This window comes from Bidens hawaiensis, unplaced genomic scaffold, assembly GCF_021521415.1.
Source record: "Bidens hawaiensis isolate Kalapana, Puna unplaced genomic scaffold, B.hawaiensis_p1.1 tig00040722_1, whole genome shotgun sequence".
Classification (NCBI taxonomy): Eukaryota; Viridiplantae; Streptophyta; class Magnoliopsida; order Asterales; family Asteraceae; genus Bidens; species Bidens hawaiensis.
The window spans coordinates 104,076-125,269 of record NW_027497207.1 but is presented as its reverse complement, the minus strand read 5'-3'; the positions used below and the strand labels follow the sequence as shown (position 1 = coordinate 125,269).

Below are 21,194 nucleotides of genomic sequence, written 5' to 3'. Positions count from 1 at the left end.
TTCCAACTTTACACTTGGCTGGTGGCGGTCACAACTAATTAAATGTGTATTTGTTTCCAAACGGTCCACGATTAACGGACGGTTAACTCCATTAGTCTGATGCTTACGTGACACACCTAGTAAAATCCCACGTAATTGTGCCACACAGATATGTTTTGACAACTCAACATGCCACATAAGCATCAAACTAACGGAGTTAACCATCCGTTAGTCGCGGACCGTTGGAAACAAATACACCTTTAGTTGGGACCATTACCAGCAAAGTGTGAAGTTGAGACTGTTTGCCAATAAGTCATAGTTGAGATTATTTAAGAGATGTGCTATTCATACACCATTTGATTCTTTAGAGAGGGTGTACATAAAAGATAAAATGTGTGTTAAAAAGATGTATGAATATCAAAAAGTGTGTGTGAATAACCATTGTCTTATTTAAAACTAATTTTTCCATCTTCTAGTACATTTTATATGATAGAAAACGAATTATCAATACACAAACCGTTCATATATTAGACAAACGATCGTTTTAACTAGTAATTTTCAAGATTTTGCCCCTTTATGGTCACAACGTCCGTCCGTATATTGTTCAAACGATCGCTATGATCAATAATTTTCAAATTTTGATATTTTGTTCAAAACAACTGCCGTTTTGATGGTGTGAAATCAAATAGGGTGGTGTGGCTATATCATAAACATATATAAAAATTATAATAATTCTAAAAATAAAATAATAAAAACTCTATACTTGAATCTAGCTGAGTGCTAACAAGTTGAAAGCCAACACCCTTCTTCTCGTACTTGCTTAAGAATTGGTTTAACCATGGGAGCTTCACCAACATGATCATCACCATCTTACCCAGGTCAAATTCCTTCTTTATCTTGACATTAACTGTTGAAGTTACCTTTAACATGGAGGACTTATAAGCTTTAACTTCTTCCTTAAGATACTTTCCACAGCATTGGGAGTCTTCACAACATTTAGGCTGCACCCAATGCTAATATTCTTCTTAGAAGAAGACATAAACATCGGATATTTACATGTGTTTTTAGCACAAGTTACATATATAGGATGGGTAATAAGGTGGATTTGATCATTAACTGTTGTGGTCAACTGCTTTGTTCTCAACATGTTTTGTAAGTGCACAGAATCGCGTTCAACTTGTTTTATAATGTTAAGTTGTTCATGCGTCTCATTTTGCATTGTATATATAGACATGCACGCTATATAAAATATAGGGAAGACAACGACTGATAACTGGCACTCTATACAAGAGCTAGGCAAGATAATGACTGATAATTGGCACTCGTACACGATATTTCTTATCATTGCAAATTTTCAGTATGACCAAAATCCGGCTGTTGCAAATCCTAGACCACATAATTTTGTAAGTATTTTGGTTTAGATTTTCCAATCGTTGGTGAGTATAAGTTACGTAAACTAATAGCTCCAGCCGTTTGGTTTACGTCTTGTCTTGTCTTGCCAGGCACACTGGAGTACTTAATATCTATTTTATAACATTACATAATATTAATTAAAACCACACATTAATATTATAAAAACTATAAAAATAAGATAAACAAACTACAACCCGAACCGCGTCTAACAATTTTCACCTTTTAACTTTTTGGCACTTTCAAGTTTCATCTCTTGAAGGTGGTAGGTAGTTCCACTAACCATATTGTTATGGCGCACAGGTCTTATGATTGTCGCCCATTGTCTTTTCTTAGGTCGTCAGTTGTCTCGTCATACTGGTATACAGTTGGATGAATCGCCGCCTTGAGATTGCTTACGCCGTCAATAAGGTGTCTCAGTTCTTTAGACACCTACTGATCAACACTTGGCTGCAGTCAGTCATATTTTTTTATGATATCTTCGTGGTATATTAATGCGCATGGTTTGACTTTTCGACTTTCCTTATCCATGACTATGCATGCTTACTCCGATGTTGTTTGGGATGGTTGTCCTGATGATCGAGGCTACAACAGGGTATTGTATTTTTCTTGGACCGAACCTAATCAGTTAAAGGTCCAAGAAACAACATACAATTGCTCGCTCTAGTACTGAGGATGAGTATCACGCTCTTGCACACACTGCTGCAGAGAGATAATTCGGATCATGACTATTCTTTAGGAGGATACTTATTTCACATTCTTCTCACCTACTCTTTTGTGTGAAAACATTGGAGCCAATTACTTAGCAGTTGATCATGTGCGTTATCAACATAAGAAACACCTTGAGATTGATTTGCATTTTATTTGCAATATGGTTCGACAAGGTATATTGACCAAAGGGCTATCATCTTTACCGCATTGTGACACTCTTCGATCCAAGCTTCATGTTACCATGCCCTTTTAGCTTCAAGGGTGTATATATACATGTAGAAATAAAAGAGAGAAAGAGACAAACAAACATGTGTTTTTGAAGAACCACAAAACTTGCAACAAAGTAAAGATAAGCATTGTATTCTAGAGCACATATGAAATGGTCAAGACAATAAACACATATCTTTATTCATTATAATACACATTAAAACACACGTTTGTTTACAGTCGAATATATATATATATACTAAACTAAGTGAACCACCTACCAGTGCACCTTTTCAAAGTGATGGTTGGATATGTGACCCATAGGTTATAATACACTTAGGATATAAATTATAATAATACTAGTAATAATAGCTTAAGGTAAGTCTAGATTACATATATTTTAACAGTTTTCACATTGTAATACTGTTTGGTACGCCTCTGCCCGTAACCCCTGGGTTGAAGTTGGTATGAGTAGCTCGTAACGTGGAACGCCGACACCACATATCCTACCTTCTATCAGTTTTTGCTGATCATGAGCAAGAAGATGAGACCAAAATGGGTTACTCAAAATCACCATGTTTTTAAACAGCTATAAATAGCCACTTGGCCTTCTAGAACCGAACAAGAATTATTTATTGTTGATTGCCTCGTAGTTTTTAAACATGTTTGTAAGTGTGAAAGTACATGTGTGATGGTCAATTACTAATGTCGAAATTAACTCATGAAAAGGAAATCTACCGGAACAAAACAATAGATTAATACACATGCGAAAAATTAAGTGTATCCACTTGTTTCATAGATTTTTTTTTTTTTTTTTTCATACAAAGGACTAACATTTTTCGGACAAACATATGGTAAAATTAATATATAATAGTGTTCATTGTTAACTTATTGAGAGGAAGTCACGAGATTTTATAATATGTATCATTTTCATGACGTCTTTGATTACTATTTTGTTGTCCACGTACGTCCCTGTCTAAACCATTGGCAAGGTTAATTATTTTCATGAATAGTACTAATCACGTGTAGCACGTGTCTTATATAATAGTAGGAGTTATCAGGTAATCCAAATATCCAATCAGAGTGGTGTGTAGGCTGTAGCGTAATTGTTGTTATCCAATATGACCCACAGCTCCAAGGATTGACACGTAGTTTCAAATTTTCTTTTTTCCTATTTAACAAATTTAACACGTGATCACTTGGATCGGGAAATTGGGAAAATGGAATAAAAAAGACAAATGATCTTAATATGTATCTATTAAAAGCGTTTAACATAGTTGATGTAACTAATGTTTCAAAACCTTATACAAAATTTAATTTGTTTATTTTCACATATTTAAATTTGTGATTACATATATGTAATCTAAAAAATACATATAATAAATAATCAAATAACCCTCAAATAGTATTAGATATATAAAACTAGCTTTTATCATACCGTTTTACGAGTGTTGTTTTACGTTATTCGTTTCTAATATTAATATATTTTTTTGGATTTTAATTTTATTTATTGTAAATAAGTTAATAATATACTTAGATTTGATTATGATAGGGTTTCACAAATAAATGAAATTTTATAACCTGGTTTACAAGTTATATGAGTTTGGTAAGACTCTTGGCCCGCTTATTTCTTTTACTATAAAATTGTTTCTTAATTATAAGTAATATTTTTTTTTAAAACCAAACGGATATTAATTTTTAGTATATCCCTGTTTTATAGTATTTTCATATCAAATATTTGGTAACATTAATTTTTTATTTAATGAGATGTTATAACCCGTTTAAAGGCTACCTGAGTTTGGTGAGATCCATACCCGTGAATTCGGGTTAAATACATGAGAAACCTCCATTTATAAATAAATTCATCTAGTGACTTGAGAGAATGTGGGGAACAACTGATGTAGATGTCGTGCTCTTATAAAAAACAAATATTTTAATCACTTAAATACCTCTAACTAGTATGTGTAAGTAAGGTCGTCTTTACAGGGAATCAATGAAAAGTGCAAGGAAAACTCATGACTTATTAAATATTAATCACAACGGACAGATGATGTCATGCAAGCGGTTTTGAAAAGATAATTTTAAAACATACGATTACTTTTAATTAAATGTAAACAATTATAGGAAAAGTGATTCACTTCAGGTTCAGGTAATGTAATGACCAACTAATCACAAAATTCAGATAAATCAATTGTGCTTACTAGACCTATTAGTTTGGTTGTGATGACAAACAATAACCTAACCGAATTGTTAACACAACTGAACCCGATATACCCAATTACCGGTTTTATATTATGAAAATCAATTAAGTTGCAATGCCTAACGATTATTAGTTCAATGACACAAGAACCTAGTCCTAAATGTTGATGAACCAAACCAAATAAGTGATGGCTATGGCGGAGATAGATCAGACCCTAAATGTCGATGCACCCTGAATGTGGATGGGGTGGCCGGAGATAAGCCACAGTGGCGGTGGTCGCCGGAAACGCTTTTCCGGCGACATGAATGGTGGATGATGACTGGTTATAACAATTAGGGTTTGTTCTTTTTTTTAGGTTTCCTAGGTTTTCTTTATATTGGGTTTATATTGGGAAGTGAGCTTGGCTGGGCCTCCGTCTTAAAAGATTAATGGATCAAACTTGTAAGGCCCCGTTACCGGTACCCTACTTTGGACGTTGGATTTACTCATAAACGCAGTTCTAAATATCACAGTTAATTAAAATTTTATGCAGAATATAAAACTTTCATAAAAATTACATATCAAATCATAAACATGTCTTAAAACATTATTTGTCTTTCAATATTAAAACATTAAACATAAAACAACTTGCGTCTTCAGATGCCAGATTCTTATTCTTCTACCATGTGTCCCCACTCAAGCCAGCTGTCTCATCCTACTCACCTGCGTGCATACTAAAAGTCAGCTACGCTGAGTGAGTTCTAGTTAATCATACATCATACAATACATACACTTACCTTCAATCATGCATCCGAAGATACATAACAATTACTTTACCAATTTACTTTCATACATACGTACATACTTTATTACTTTCATACTTTATATTTACTGTCCATTCTATCTCAAATATTATTAGGGTCTGATCCCTTCATTTTCTATCTCAGATATTATTAGGGTCTGATCCCTCTTTCCTTTGTCTATCTCAGATATTATTAGGGTATTATCCCTTTCTTGTCTATCTCAGATATTAGTAGGGTCTGATCCCTTTACACTTCTCTGTCTCAGATATTATTAGGGTCTGATCTCTTTCTTCTCTATCTCAGATATTATTAGGGTCTGATCCCTTACTTCTTCATCTTCATCTTCGTACATTCTGTCTTTACATACTCATAACATACACATTCATATATTGTACATATAGCTATCATACACATTCATCCATTACATACATACCTCCCTTGTTAATACATGCAATATCCGAAGATCGTTCACGTACTGACAAGCTTTCATTCACATTCAGGATATACATAATTAACATATAAGTCATACATGGCATACACTTACAATTTAAGGTAAGTGTATTAACTATCACATCGAGTATGTACACAGCCGCGAAAACATAACAAGGAAATGGGGCTAGAAACTCACCTGAATGCGGTTACGTTCAGCGTTAATAGTTATTCCTTTCTTGAGCTGTGCACGGCTAACTGTATAATAATTACATGTATCAATTAACTATTACTACTCATATCGTATTTCTATCTTCATATAACCCACAACGAACGGGGTCCGGTGGGCAGCGCCCCTGGCAGCGGGGTTCTAGGGGCGGCAGCCCCTAGCGGGGTCCAAGGGGCAGAGCCTCTGGCTGGGGTTAACTTGCCAGGTCAGCTTGAAAAAATTTTATTTTCATTAACTGTCTTAACATATTTTCCATTAGGATTCATGATTATTATATTATTTGCTAACTTAAAAAGTTCGAGGGTTTCTATATAATTTATCCATTTTATTCTAAGTCCAGGGACCTTTCTGTCATTCTTTCAAAGTTTTAATTCGTTATTCAGTCCTTAATGAATGGGAGTTCATAACGAATTATGATTATAACGAATCTGCCTTCGTAACGAATTAGTCCTCATAACGAACTGGTCCTTATCACGAATTGGACCTGATAACGAACTGGTCCTTATAGCGAAGTAGACCTTAATGAACTGATCCTTATAACGAACTGGACCTTAACGAATTGGGCAAATTCGTCATTTTTTTCCTTAGCGAATTAGCTAATGAATCAAGGCTAGTTCGTTAAACCTCCGTTAACGAATTAGGGTTAGGTAAGAGAAACATTCGCTGACACATCTACTGTTCCGGCGCCGCCTTTCCGGCGTCGTCATCTCCGAAAAACCGCGATTTCGCCGGAAAAACGAGATCTCACTCGTTTTCCACAGTTTTTCATCGTTTTTCCTCCCGTTTGATCCAGATCTGAGCCAGGGTGACCCCTAAGCTCATCTTTGGTTCGGTTTACACCCGACTCGACTCGGATCTCATGACTTTAACGGTATAACGGTGTCGGCTCGTTGATAGGTTGGATCCATACAACATCATATTATCATTACCTCGGTCGGGATCGATTCTTCCTTCTTGGTTCAGCTAGAGAAAGGAGAAAACTAGAGAGAGATCTTAAGTGTGTGTTTTGGGTGGTGTATGGAATATGTGTAAATGAATGGATTAAGGGTTAATTATTGTTTATATATGATGGGTCATGGGCTTAAGCCCATGGTCTTTTCTTCTTTTCCTTTTAACCCAAGTCCATAACTCATATTTATTTAATTCAACAAAAACCCGACTCATAATAATAAATCATAATTTATTTTATTAGCTGAAACTAGAAAACGGAATGTTACAAAACTTGGGCTTATTGTATACTCTTGGGCTGTTAAAAAATGAAGACCAGCTGGGTTATTTATTTTTTGTTGGGCCTTATTAACTGTTACTTGCTTAAAAAAAATCGTCTTAACTGAACTGAAGAAAGTCAAAAGTGATCAGGTTTTTTCGTCGTTGTTGGATCATGTTCTAAGTATATTATTTATATTTCATTTTCAAGATGTTCGAGAATTGGATCCTGAAAACGTGGGCTACGAGCATCCGAGATGCTTATTTAATAAGTTGATAATTTTTAAACAAGTTGGATTTAATAGGGAATTAAATTGTTTAAGCTCTCAACCTGAAAATGTGGGATACGAGTATCTGGGATACTTATTTATTAGGAGTGAGTTACCTAAATAATTTCATTCACGGAAATAATAAACTTTGTCATTTAATCATTGTCCCAGGTGGATCATACATTGAGGGGGTGATTGAAGACGCTTCAGCTTTGTCGGGATGGTTCGTGAAGATGCGAGACATGGTTCAACAAAGTTTTGATATCATAAGTTAAAGGGGTGACTGTAAGGCAAATATTTGTGACTTGCGACATCAAATTACCAAAACCCGTTATAAATTAATGGTCAAGTTAATAATTAAAGCGAACGGCAAATTCGGATACGAGACAAAAGCTTCGGTGCCCGCGTTTAGCTTCAACAGGGGATATTATAGTTTATTTGTGTTGTGTTGGGCTATAAATATGTCACTTATATTTCATTTTAGTTTTAGTGTGTAAATCATCCACCCAAGGGGAGCTCACATTGGGTGGGTCGGTTCTTGTTTAATATATCAAATCTTTTAGCCAACAACGAAATCGTTCACTTATCCATATTATATTTATGTTAGGTTGTTTGATTTACCGCACCCGTAGAAACATTATCAAGTTCAAAAACCGTTCGCGTGGTCGTTTTGGGACCTACATGAACACAATGTAATAAGCTTGCGAGCCGATCATATATCCACTTGTTACCCACCGGTTGTATAAAGAATAGGATTAAAGGTTTTGTTGTGGCTTAGGTTCGGGTATGGAATGAGATTTATTTAGTGTCTTATGGTGGATGAACCCCAATTTATTCAAACGACTAAACAAATAAGAAACTCACTGCCTTTTATTTACAACCAATGTTGACTCAAACACATTAACTCTTATTGAGTTTTTCTTTGATTTTTCACTTTTTTCTTTCTTTTTTTTTCATTTTTTAGACAAAACTCAATAGCATATATAAAAATAACTACAGACTCAAGACATACGTACATTATGTATCATGCTCAACAAACAACTTATATAAAACTTTTAACATACCGGGTTTTCATCTACGGGGTTAAAACAAATGACTAAGGTCATGGCTTGTAATGCCGGTTTAACAAATGAAAGGGAAAAGACACAAACTTGGCTCCTAGGGGATAATTTTAGGTAGGGAGTATTATTTTTTTTAATGTAAAGGCCATTATATGTGGGTTTCAATAGTCCTATTTCTTAATATAGGTGGTGGTATTAAAATCTTGAAATGCATATGACAAACAAGTTCTTGATATCATGAACATATTGGTTACACTCTTTATGACACTCATATGACATGTGTATATATATATATTTATATATATATATAATTTATGTGTATTATATATAAAGGAAATCTCACACACGCACTGAAGGAAATATGTTCCAGATATGAAACATGTGTACCCATCCCCATGACTCGTTATCCCCATCTAAATGGTCCATTTTAATTTCCGTTTTTGAAAAACATTTGATAGGAAGACTTTCTAGAAGCTTAAAATCTGACAATAACCAAAGACCTTTACTTGGCATTAATAACAGTAATTAACAAGTTACAATTTCCGCTTTTGCGCACAATCAAGGTACTCTAAGGAAAAAGTTTTAATTCCCTCCCACCTCACACTTAAGGTTAACATTGCCCTCAATATTTACTAGCATTTAAAAGAACATTAACGAGGACGGGGTTAAAATATACTACTTATTAATTTTAAAATCGGGCATAATATGATAGTCCTAACAATTTATATAATTAAACTTTTAACAAACAAACTAGAACAACAAAGAAAATTATGAAAACGAAATCATCTGATATAACAATAAAGGGGTGTTTGGCATAGCTTTTATTTTTGGCTTATGCTTATACCCTTACACAAATAAGCTTCTTCAAATAAGCTAAAAAACCATCTTCAAACAAGCTTCTTCAAATTAGCCTATATACGCTAATAAGCATAAGCTTAAAAATCTAAGCCAAACACCAAGTTAAGCTTATTTTTACAAAATAAGCTAAAAAACCTATAAGCTTTATTAAAAAAGCTAGGCCAAAGACCCGTAGTAACTCGTGTTCACTCGTGCTGGCCTTGACGAACCTTGTTGGTTAATCATCGACCTTGTTAAGTTTATTAATGTTTAGTAAACTATGTTAGAAAATACCGTTAGTATAATTAGTTCCAAAATTGTAATTAGATAATAGTTTGTGTAGAAAATGTAAATATGTAAAATAGAACCGATGCAACGTTTTATGAAACGTCGCGACCCTTGCCGGAGTAACCGTCGGAATAACCGTCTCCGGTAATAACCGTCACCGGAGGGTATAAATACCCCTCCCCGGTTAATTGTAAACCATCACAAGCAATAATAAGTTTATAATAAAATCGTATCAAATATCTATTGTGTTCATATTATTGTTTATCGATCCAAGTTGTTATCAAATTGGTGTCAGAGCACAGGCAGAAACAAGAAGTTTATGTTTCTGATTCAATTTTACTAACCCTAAAATTGACAAAAGTTGTATAAGCGCTTACCGGTTCCAAATCGAAATTCCGAAGGACTGTGAATTTCATCAGTTTGTAGATTGTAATCTGCAACAACCCAGATCGTCGAAACCCTGAAGAGTAAATTAGGGCTACGGTTCGTTGATTACACCATCAAAGCCGTGTGTAGGAATCGCAAGAGGTGCGATTACGACGAGGGAAGAAATCGCTAGACGAGCGATTATAGGGGATGAAGAGAATGGCTCCATTTTGATTCAAGAAGAAACTTGAATCTCCGGTTGTGGTAGCGTGGATCCAGAGAAAAAAAATAACCAGGAAATTGGTTTCAACGGAAGAAAGGTCAAAAGGACCTTTTCATTAATATTTTTGTTTGGAAAAGAAGTTAACAAGAAAAAAAAAGAAAAATCAACGAAAGGATTTTGTAAAAAAACAAATTTTAATTTTCAAATTAAATTTAGAGAATTATAAATTTTGTTTAAAGTTTCTTTATTATAACATTCAAGAAGAAAATAGTACCAGAAGGGGAAATTTTCATCTTGTTTAAATTTTGCATCGAAGAACTGAAAGCAAGCCGACCCGTTTATAGCAATTAAAGAAAAGATCGCACGATGTCAAGTGGACAAGAAACCTCGACTAGTCAAAATAGCCAACCCAACCACCCAAGGGATAACACGTCGTTATCCTTTCAATGTCCCATATTAAATTCCACGAACTATGCAATATGGGCAGTAAAAGTTAAAGCAATTTTTAACGTTCATGGATTATGGGAAGCCATTGAACCAGAAGAATGAAAAGTTGTTGACCAAAAAAAAGAACAACATGGCAATAGCCTACCTTTATCAAGCACTGCCAAAAGACGTGGTACTACAAGTAGACCAATATACTCAAGCTACAGAAATATGGGAAGCAATCAAAGTAAGGAATATGGGTGTCGAAAGAGTAAAAAAGGCACGACTCTCAACTCTAAGGGCTGAGTTTGAGTCATTAAAGATGAAAGATGGAGAAACCATCGATGATTTTTCGGAAAAATTAAACGGGCTAGTCTCCAAAGCCGTAACACTTGGGGCAACAATTGATGAATCTGACATGGTCAGGAAACTCCTTGACACCATGCCAGATCGTTTTATTCATATCGTTGCAACAATCGAACAATGCTATGATGTTGACAACATGAAGTTGGAAGAAGCCATAGGGAAACTTAAAGCATATGAAGAACGAATTAAAGGAAAAGAAGACTCGAGTATGAAGGATAGTAAACTATTGTTTACTCGCTCGCAAGGAAAGTATAAACAACAAGCTGGTCATCGTCCTAAGGAAGGACAAAATCGTAATAATTACAACGGCCGTGGGCATGGAAAGCCATTTAGACAAGACCGTGGAGGTTAAGGATTATCGTCAAATGATCGAAAGGACCAGTCAAAGTATAAAGACAAAAGTCAAATAAAGTGCTACCAATGTAATGAACTTGGTCATTACGCATCTGAGTGTTAAAAGTCAAAGAATAAAGAAGAAGCCAATATTGTTCAAGCAGAACAAGTAATAAAAACTCTCTTGTTAGCTAGTTGTAGCTCCAAACCAGAAGATGCAATTTTCCTCAATGAAGAAAAGATAACACCAAGAAAATCCGAAGCCGAGCCAAGTAATTAAGATATATGGTACTTAGACAACGGAGCAAGCAACCATATGAAATGCATTAAATCTCATCTCTATGAATTAAATGAAGACATTAATGGAGAAGTAAATTCGGAGATGGCTCGCACGTGAAGATAAGAGGGAAAGGCTCAATACGAGTCAATTACAATAATGGTGAAGAAAAGACGATCACCGATGTATATTACATACCCGATCTTTGAAATAACATTTTGAGCTTAGGACAAGCTACTAAAAATGGGTGTGATATACGAATAAAGAACGAGTTTTTATGGATATATGATGACTCTGGTGATCTCTTGATGAAGGTAGAAATATCACAAAATCGTCTCTATAAATTAAAGCTTGATATGGGAAAATCAATGTGTTTTCTTACAAAAGCAAACGAGACGTCAATGTTGTGGCATGCAAGACTCGGACACATTGGATTCGAGTCCGTTAAAATGATTGTTAAGAAAAATATGGCCGAGGGTGTGCCAGATTTTACCCATCAGCCACAAGTATGTGATATATGTCTAGCTGGAAAACAAACACGGCACTCATTTCCAGCTCAAACACAATTTCGAGCAAAGCGACCGCTCGAATTAGTCTACGATGACCTATGTGGACCAATCTCACCAACAACACAATCCGGTAACAAATATGTGTTTTTATTGGTGGATGATTACTCTCGATATATGTGGGCATATATCATAAAGTCTAAGGATGAAGCATTGAAATTTCCTGTTAAGTTCAAAGAAGTAGTTGAAGTTGAAACAGGTTATAAGATTAAGACCTTAAGAACCGACAGAGGAGGAGAGTTTACCTCGAAAGAGTTCAAGACATTTTGTGAAAGAAATGGTATACTACGACAACTCACAGCCCCTTACACTCCACAACAGAATGGAGTGGTAGAACGTAAAAACAGGACCGTGATCGGAACTACACGGTGCCTACTAAAAGGTATGAATGTCCCACAAAAATTTTGGGGTGAAGGAGTGAGACATGTGGTATATGTGCTAAATCGCACACCAACAAAGGCCCTCGAAAACATAACACCATATGAAGCAATGTCAGGGCGAAAGCCGAATATGAAACACTTGAGAGTGTTCGGCTGTGTGGCTCACGCGAAGATTCCTGCAATAAATTTTAAGAAACTTGATGATCAAAGTGAAAGAACCATTTATTTGGGTACCGAACCAGGAAGTAAAGCATATCGGTTATATAACCCAAATACCAATAAAGTAATGGTGAGCCGTGATGTGGAATTTGAAGAAAACAAGGCATGGGATTGGAATAATCATCTCACAAACGCCGATGAAGGACTTGAATGGGTAGACTTTGTGGTTGAAGGAGAATTAACCACAACCGATGATAATCAAGATGAGACCTATGGGAAAGATCCTGATGAACCAGAAACCCCAAGTACCCCACCAAGCCAAGGATCACAGTCAATAGGGCAAAATACACCCTCAACAGACTCTAACTCATCCAGTCCAGGTCAAGATGAATCTCCTGTGTTTCCTCTAAATGAATCAGTAAATGAAAACACTGAAAGTGAAGAGATAGACCCAAACGTAGATGACACACCAATTCAAGGTCTACGTAATTTGGCTGAAATATATGAAAGAGCTCCAGCCATGGACAAGCATGGAGATTTTGTAATTCAAGGAGTTGACATGTATGGAAATGAACTCATGTTGATGCACAAAGAACCAATGAATTACAAAGAAGCGACTGGAAACAATGCATAAGAAAAGGCAATGAAAGACGAGTTAGATTCGATAGAAAAGAATAAAACATGGACACTGACCAACCTACCTACTGGACACAAGCCCATTGGTTTGAAATGGGTATTTAAGCTAAAGAAATATGCGAAATGTGAAGTAATAAAATATAAAGCACGCCTTGTCGCAAAAGGATATGTACATAGACATGGTATTGACTATGAAGAAGTATTCGCACCAATAGGTAGAATCGAAACCGTTCGTCTACTACTCGCACTAGCTGCACATGAATGATGGACTATTCATCACCTCGATGTCAAGACAACATTCTTGCATGGTGATTTAAACGAAGAAATATATGTAGAATAACCTGAAGGTTTCGTGAAACCAGGAGCTGAAAACAAGGTCTACAAGCTAATAAAAGCATTATATGGACTACGTCAAGCACCATGAGCTTGGAATATTAAATTAAATAATACTTTAAAGGACCTTGGTTTCAAGAAATGTCCAAGAGAAGCAGCAGTGTATACACGTGAAAAGGGAAAAAGAAAGTTAATAGTAGGCGTCTATGTTGATGACTTAATCATAACAGGAAAAGATAAAGAAGATATCTCAAAATTCAAGCAGCAAATGAAGAAATCATTTGAAATGAGTGATCTTGGAGAACTAAAGTACTATCTAGGGATCGAAGTACTACAAAATGAAGAAGGGGTGACGTTAAAGCAATCAGGTTATGCAAAGAAGCTATTAAAGGACACTGGGATGTTAGAATGTAATCCTACGCGATACCCGATGGAAGCAGGTCTAAAATTATCAAAGAATGAAGAAGGAGCTGAAGCAAATGTAACAGAATACCGAAAGCTGATAGGATGTCTAAGGTACCTAACACATACAAGACCAGACATCCACTTTGCAGTAGGATATGCAAGTCGGTTTATGCACTCTCCAAAAGTAGCTCACATGAAAGCCGTGAAACACTTACTATGATATGTAAGAGGTACAATCGAGTACGGAATTCAGTACAAGAAAGGAGGCATAAAAGTATTGAAGGGTTATAGTGATAGCAGCTAAAACATGGACGTTGATGATGGAAAGAGCACAACCGGAACTGTATTTTATTTTATGTGATGCTCCAATTGCATGGAATACTCAGAAACAATCTACAGTTGCCCTGAAGCTGAATTCATGGCAGCCACCTTAGCTGCATGTCAAGCCTTATGGTTACAAGGATTGATAGAAGACTTGACTAGTTGGAAGCAAGAGAAAGTGACACTGTTTGTGGATAACAGGTCAGCGATAGCATTGATGAAAAATCCAGTGTTGCACGGACGAAGCAAACATATAAGTACAAAATACCACTTCATACGGGAATGTGTGGAGAAGCAACAAATCGAAGTGGAGCACATTAGTGGCGAGGAACATAAGGCAGATATACTAACGAAGGCATTACCAAGAATCAAGTTCATGGATATGCGCGAACTACTAGGTGTCAAGGACCTCGCAATACAAGATCGAGATTAAGGGGGTGATTGTTGGTTAATCATCGACCCTGGTAAGTTTATTAATGTTTAGTAAACTATGTTAGAAAATACCGTTAGTATAGTTAGTGCCAAAATTGAAATTAGATAATAGTTTGTGTAGAAAATGTAAATATGTAAAATAGAACCGATGCAACGTTTTATGAAACGTCGCGACCCTTGCCGGAGTAACCGTCGGAATAACCCGTCTCTGGTAATAACCGTCACCGGAGGGTATAAATACCCCTCCCGGTTAATTGTAAATCATCACAAACAATAATAAGTTTATAATAAAATCGTTTCCAACATCTATTGTGTTCATATTATTGTTTATCGATCCAATTTGTTATCAAACCTATCCCCTCGACTCACTCAACAATATCTGCAAACTCTCAAAAGTGTAGAAGCACGCTTCTCACAACAATTAGAATAGTTTATTAGGAGAGCTTAGTTTAGGCCACCAATTAGCTTCACGAAGATCAACGTGTCCCACGTTAATTGCTTCACTATACCATGACGGAAGTTTTGTGTCCAATATATTAGCATTTTCATCTGGGTAGTAATGATTTACGTAAGTATGCACAAGCTCTTGAATTGCAGACCAAATGAGAAGCCCATCATTGGCATATAGGCAATCTTCAATAAATAGTCTCAGTCCATGGGGCTTTGTTTCATCAGCTACTGCCATAACTCTGCAACTAAAGTCGAGTAAAATACATAGAAAGGTTACATGTATGCTGCTCTAAAGCTATTATTTTATACTTCCATTTGTATTTTTCGCATTGTTGGGTGGTTTGAAAAACCACCATGATTTCTATATGGTTAACTTTATGGAAGAGGGAGGAGGGGACTTTAACATCAATTATGGCTTTTAGTAGGATATGTTTCTAAATGAAAAACTAATTAAATTGAATCTCCGTAAAAGGCATGAACCCCTATTAACTTTTGTTTTCTGCAAGTTGCATCCCACTGTGAGTTTCAGTCAAGCATTGCACTCACCGACCCCACCCAAACGAATAAATCGTCATTTTTTCTTTAATGGTGTTGTATTCGTACCTTCGTATTAAATCTGCTGGAAGTCCTTCTAAGTCGAAGCGCCACCGGTCACGATAAGCAGCACATACCATCTCCATGCTATATTTTCCGGGAGAAAAGGAACGCTCTATAATTCCTTCTGCAGATAAAAGGCTCTCACGGCCACTGCATTTGTCGCAAGTGCGCTCAAGTGTCGGTGAGTGGCGATTATGAATGGTTCCATACATGCGTGAACGCGTAACCTAAATATACATATATCGTCTTGTCAATAGTCATTTATATGCTTTGTTTGTCACTTTGGTAATGTTAAATCAGTTTTGAAGTTAGTTTGTGTTGTGGGATACTACTTACTAGCATGCATATATTGTTTGTTTTGCATATATTGTTTGTTTTAGTTCATATACAAATTTGTTGATTAAGAATACAAGTGATAAACAAACAACTATTTAAAATACCAATGATGGATAAGTTGGTGAACACCGTTATCATTAGAGCATACATGAGCTTTGCCTAATTTCCATAACCAATTGGTGGTTGCATCAACTGGAGGAGTGAGAACTTGTTTCGAAGGGAAATTTACGTCGTTAGGAGGAAGGCTAAGTTCGATTGCAATGGGATTTAGAGTTCCAAGTGAAGTCAGGAAGAAGATTGTACGAGTTGCATATGCTTTTCGGTCTTCTTGGACATTTATCCTCTCCAGAAATGGAAGATAAATGTCGTGGTAATCCAATATGTAGAGCTTATTTTCATCCAAGGCCTGAACATTAAAAAAACCCTTGAAATCTAAATAAGAAATCCAACACAACTCATTTCTCAACCATTTATGTTCCTTGCATTATGCTAATCCTTGTCAATTGTACCTGTTGTATGGACATCCCATTGAGGTGGCGTACAATATGTTCCTCTTTAATATCTGATTCAGGCGGTCCATACATCTAAGGATCAAGTTTGCTCACCGAAGGAAATTCCTGTAGAAACAAAACCGAATGGTATAACGGTTATAATCAGTTTGATTAAAAATATATAGGTCATGCGCTATTACTATACGCCGCCCATATTTGATTTCACGTAACCAAACGACTGCCCACAAAACACTTAAACGGGCGTTTTTACTAAGTAAAAAAAATCAAACTTTGGAACTTGTTGTTTAGACCAGCCGTTCGGCCAATATTCGGACGACTTATCTGATAACAGGCGGTCAAACTTTGAAAATTTTTGTTAGAACGATTGTCCAACCTCTATCTGAACGACCATTTGATACGGGGCGGGATTAGATGTCTAAAAGATGTGTGTATAACTTACCCCTAAAAAATATTTATGAAAAATTTAACTTTGATTGTTCGGTAATGCTCACCTTCAACTTCTCTAAGCTAACAGGGTTTCCCTAAAATGCGTTTGATGTTATATTATGATTTACATAAAAAAAATAAATGATGTTTTCAAGAAAGAATTTTGTTACAAAAGGCGACACTTACAAAATATTTTTTTGGAGTCTCAAACTTGAAGATTTCTTCTGTAAATCAACTTACATAAAAAAACTTCAATAGTCCATGTGTGTATTCATACTCATATTATATTGTGGCATATTTCTATAAAGACGAGTATATTTTATTAAATCCTTGGAAACACCACTCCCGTTGGTGAAAGTGGCCACCATGGAGGGAATATTGTGCAACACCAAAACTTCATCTCTTGGTATATAAACTGTAGAAATTATGGTATTTACCGGGATTTCGGTAGTTACATCTGTACATGATATTGGTACATTTTATAAATTTTCAATGAAAAAGTTTGAATTTCTTATTTTATGAAAATGATATAAAAACACTTCTCCAGATGGTTTCTAGAATACAGACAAAGGTTTTTTAGTTTCTGATGATCCGTCATTGAAAATGGCATAACTTAAAATGCTTGTACTACATGTCAGCACTTGTCTAGTGTTGGACAGTTTTTCTATCATCTGTCATTGCAAATGGTGGATCCATTATAAATAAAACCTAAAATGTTTACTTTTTGATTATTATATGTTTACTTGATTATACAAGTGTTGACTCAAACTACGAGTATTTTAGGTTCTGCCATTTCAAATAACAAATCACCGAGAAATAAAGACTTTCGTCTCTCTAAAAAACAAATAAAACTTGTGCTTTGATCTCACTTTTGAAAAAAAAAGGAAAAAATTTCCCAAAATGTGTTTGTAGGGTTAATAAAATCAAAGTTACCTGTAATTGTGGAGGGGCATCCAGTTCGACAACGTCTGGGATGTGGGTTTGTTTCACCTCCTTGCGTTGGTCTTGCTAATTTAAGTCCTTGATCAGGATTTCCAAAATCGTTATACATTTCGTAATCATATATTCTGTCTGAAGGTAACCTTAATTATTCCATTTCCATCACCTCTCTTATTTTCTAGTTCCTTTGCTCTCAAGTATATCAGCCCTAGAGGAGTTTCACTTGGTAAATATGCTTATTAACCATCGATACATAAAATCAATGGACTTTCTTGTAGATGATACAGGAAATTAAACATATAACAATATTAATATTATAATTATAATTATAATTATATTATAAGTTAGTATAAAAGAAGAGTTTGGTGTCACAAAGTGAATACTTTTTGTTTTTATATATGTATTAATAGTTTTTAAAGATTAAAGATGTGTTGGTTTTGGTTGGGTGGTTATGTTGGTAAGTGAAGTTGTGTGTGCCGGTTTGGATCCCAGGCTTGAGTCCTAAAGCAACATGTTTTAATTTCTTAATTATATTATTTATGTTTTTTGTGTATTTCATATCTATACAACTTAAGTTGAAACTAAAATGTTTAAGAAATATATTGGTATTTAATTCATTTAGATATATAACTTTCAATGACAACCATCAAATTAGAACTCTTATATGTGTCATTTAGTTAACGTGTTTTTTATCGTGTAAACTATTATAAAGCGATGCTTAAGCTTAACTTAATAACCTTATAAATTGTTAAAATAAATTTCTTGTGTCTTTGTATTTAAATATGCTAATATAAAATAAATTAATTCACATGGCGGTAGAAAAAAAAGGCAGATTGAGTTAACTTGTAATTTGAAAATTGTTTGTGCCGATTTGTAACCCGGGTTCGAATCACTGCTGTAGCAAATCATTGTTTCATTTTTTTTAATTGTGTTATTTATGTGTTTTGTGTATGATAGAATGATTTATCTTTCAACATGAATTTTTGGCGTGGACCGGATAGTTGTGTTGTTAAGTGAAACCGATCGAGTTTGCGTACAATCACCGCATTTTTTTAGTATCGGTACAGTAACGAAAACTGATAGAAAACCAATTTTGTTTTTGTTTTGTTTTTTTAGTTCCGGTATCGTAACGAACGTGACGAAGACTGGCCAAATTTGAGTAGACTCATCGCCTCAACGCTCGGGTTTTACCAAAGCCCGAGCTTTACTGACCGACGCCACCTCATTGGTACACCACGGTTTTTAAATTGGTTTTTATTAGTTCTGATGCCATAACGCACATAACAAAAACTGACCGAATTCGTATCGACTTACCGCCTTTAAGGCGGGACCTACAATGTTGTTACCAACCCTCGAGTTTTAACAACCTGAACGCGTCGGGTAAAACACTAGTTTAAGAGTAAATTGCTTTTTTTTCTTCGTGGTTACGTTTCATAACCCTCGTAGCCAAAAATAAATCGTATTTGATCAAACACACACACCTTAGGCACAATCTACATGGCGCTTGAGGCAAAAAAGAAATGCCCATGGCGCTCCGGGGTGCTATGGAGGTGCTATAGGGCTTTATCACGTCCACTATGCATGGTGTTATTGAGGATGATATATGCACCTTGTTGGAAAAGAATATCCTTTTGTCTCTGCTAATGTGAGTTGGCTGAATCCATGAATTGCAAGAAAAGTGAAATAGACCTTCAAGAGAGATGGTCTCCAAATTCAACTCCTTGTTGTAATTGTATCTCACCAAGATGGCCTCTGGTTCTCCAAAGTCTTCATCAATTTCTAGCTCAACTATAAAGATGAAGCACCTTTTACCTTTAGGTTTGCGAGTGATACATTTGTATCAGTCTCCTACACATTCTTTGCTTACCTTCGGCTTCATGGTACCTAGCATGGACGAAGTAATAATATACAGTCTTATTACACATATTTTATTGCAATATGAATAAGGGATAATGACCAAAATGTTTATTTAACCTCTAAATGTCAACAAAATATTCATTTCCCCAACCAATACCCTTATTGTCCACCATAAAACTCCTCGACTTTATTACTTTTTAATCATTACTCAACGGGTTTCAAGGCTTTTTATATAAAAATCGACAGAGCCGACTACATTATTCATAAGGCTTCCGACGAGAATTGGCTTTCAGAGAGATTTGTTTTGACGTCCGACGAGTTTTATTTTTGCCTCTGACGAGATTTTTTATTTATATATATTTTTTTAAAATAATAATGATTTCCATAGAATAATAATTAAAAGTGATGGGACCAACAAATTTTAAGGTTGACATTATATATGGGGTTGGCTTGTTAAATGGATTTTCAGCCAACCTTGACTAGTGGTCAAATAGACTTTTTTGATCATTTTTCCAATAATCTAGAAAAACAATCATACTTGGATCTAGCAAGTGCTAACAAGTTGAAAGCCAACAACCTCCTCCTCCTCCTCCTCCTCCTCCTCTTCTTCTTCTTCTTCTTCTTAGACTTGTTTAAGATCTTTTTAAACCATGGAAGCTTTATACACAGAATCATCATCGCCGTAATCATCATCTTACCGAGCTCAACTTCCTTATTTAACTTGACACTAACTGTTGCAGTTACCTTTAACATGGAGGACTGAGAAACCTTTACTTCCTCTTTAAGATATTTCTCCACGGCATTGGAAGTCTCCACAACGTTTAGGCTACACCCTATGCTAATCTTCTTCTTAGAAGAAGAAATAAACATTGGAAATTTACAAGTAGTTTGTTTGCCGCAAACACTGATAGAACGGGTAAAAGGGTAGATTGGATAGGTGAGTCTTGGGGTGAACACTGTAAGGCCCATTTCTTGTTTATTTTCGTATTTTTATTTTGTATTTTGTTCATGTTATGTTAGCATGTTGAACTTTTGTTTATGTATGTGTGTGCCCAAGGCCATATGTAATGAAGCCCATTGGGCCGTAAGCAATGAAATAAATGTGCATGAGCATACACACTATATAAGGTGTGTGTATCTCATGCACACAACAACCTTTAAAAAACCTTATCTTCTAAACTCACAAACTCTCTCTTCTCTCTCGTTGGTCTAATCAAGTTCATTACTTTGGTAGAGAGGCAGACGG

At 35.5% G+C, this 21,194-nt stretch overlaps 2 pseudogenes across 1 annotated transcript in view; both read right to left on the bottom strand.

The window, feature by feature from the left end:
* LOC143592384 (linoleate 13S-lipoxygenase 3-1, chloroplastic-like) overlaps window positions 1–2,884 on the bottom strand; it is a 29,727-nt pseudogene extending 26,843 nt beyond the window's left edge. The window contains exons 1-2 of the transcript XR_013145921.1: window positions 2,732–2,884; window positions 743–980 (exon numbers count right to left, since the gene is read on the bottom strand). The product of XR_013145921.1 is annotated as a linoleate 13S-lipoxygenase 3-1, chloroplastic-like (transcript). The remainder of the gene's footprint in view (window positions 1–742; window positions 981–2,731) is intronic.
* Window positions 2,885–15,252: 12,368 nt separating this feature from the next.
* Window positions 15,253–20,818, bottom strand: LOC143592383 (lipoxygenase 3, chloroplastic-like; annotated as a pseudogene).
* Window positions 20,819–21,194: the final 376 nt, after the last annotated feature.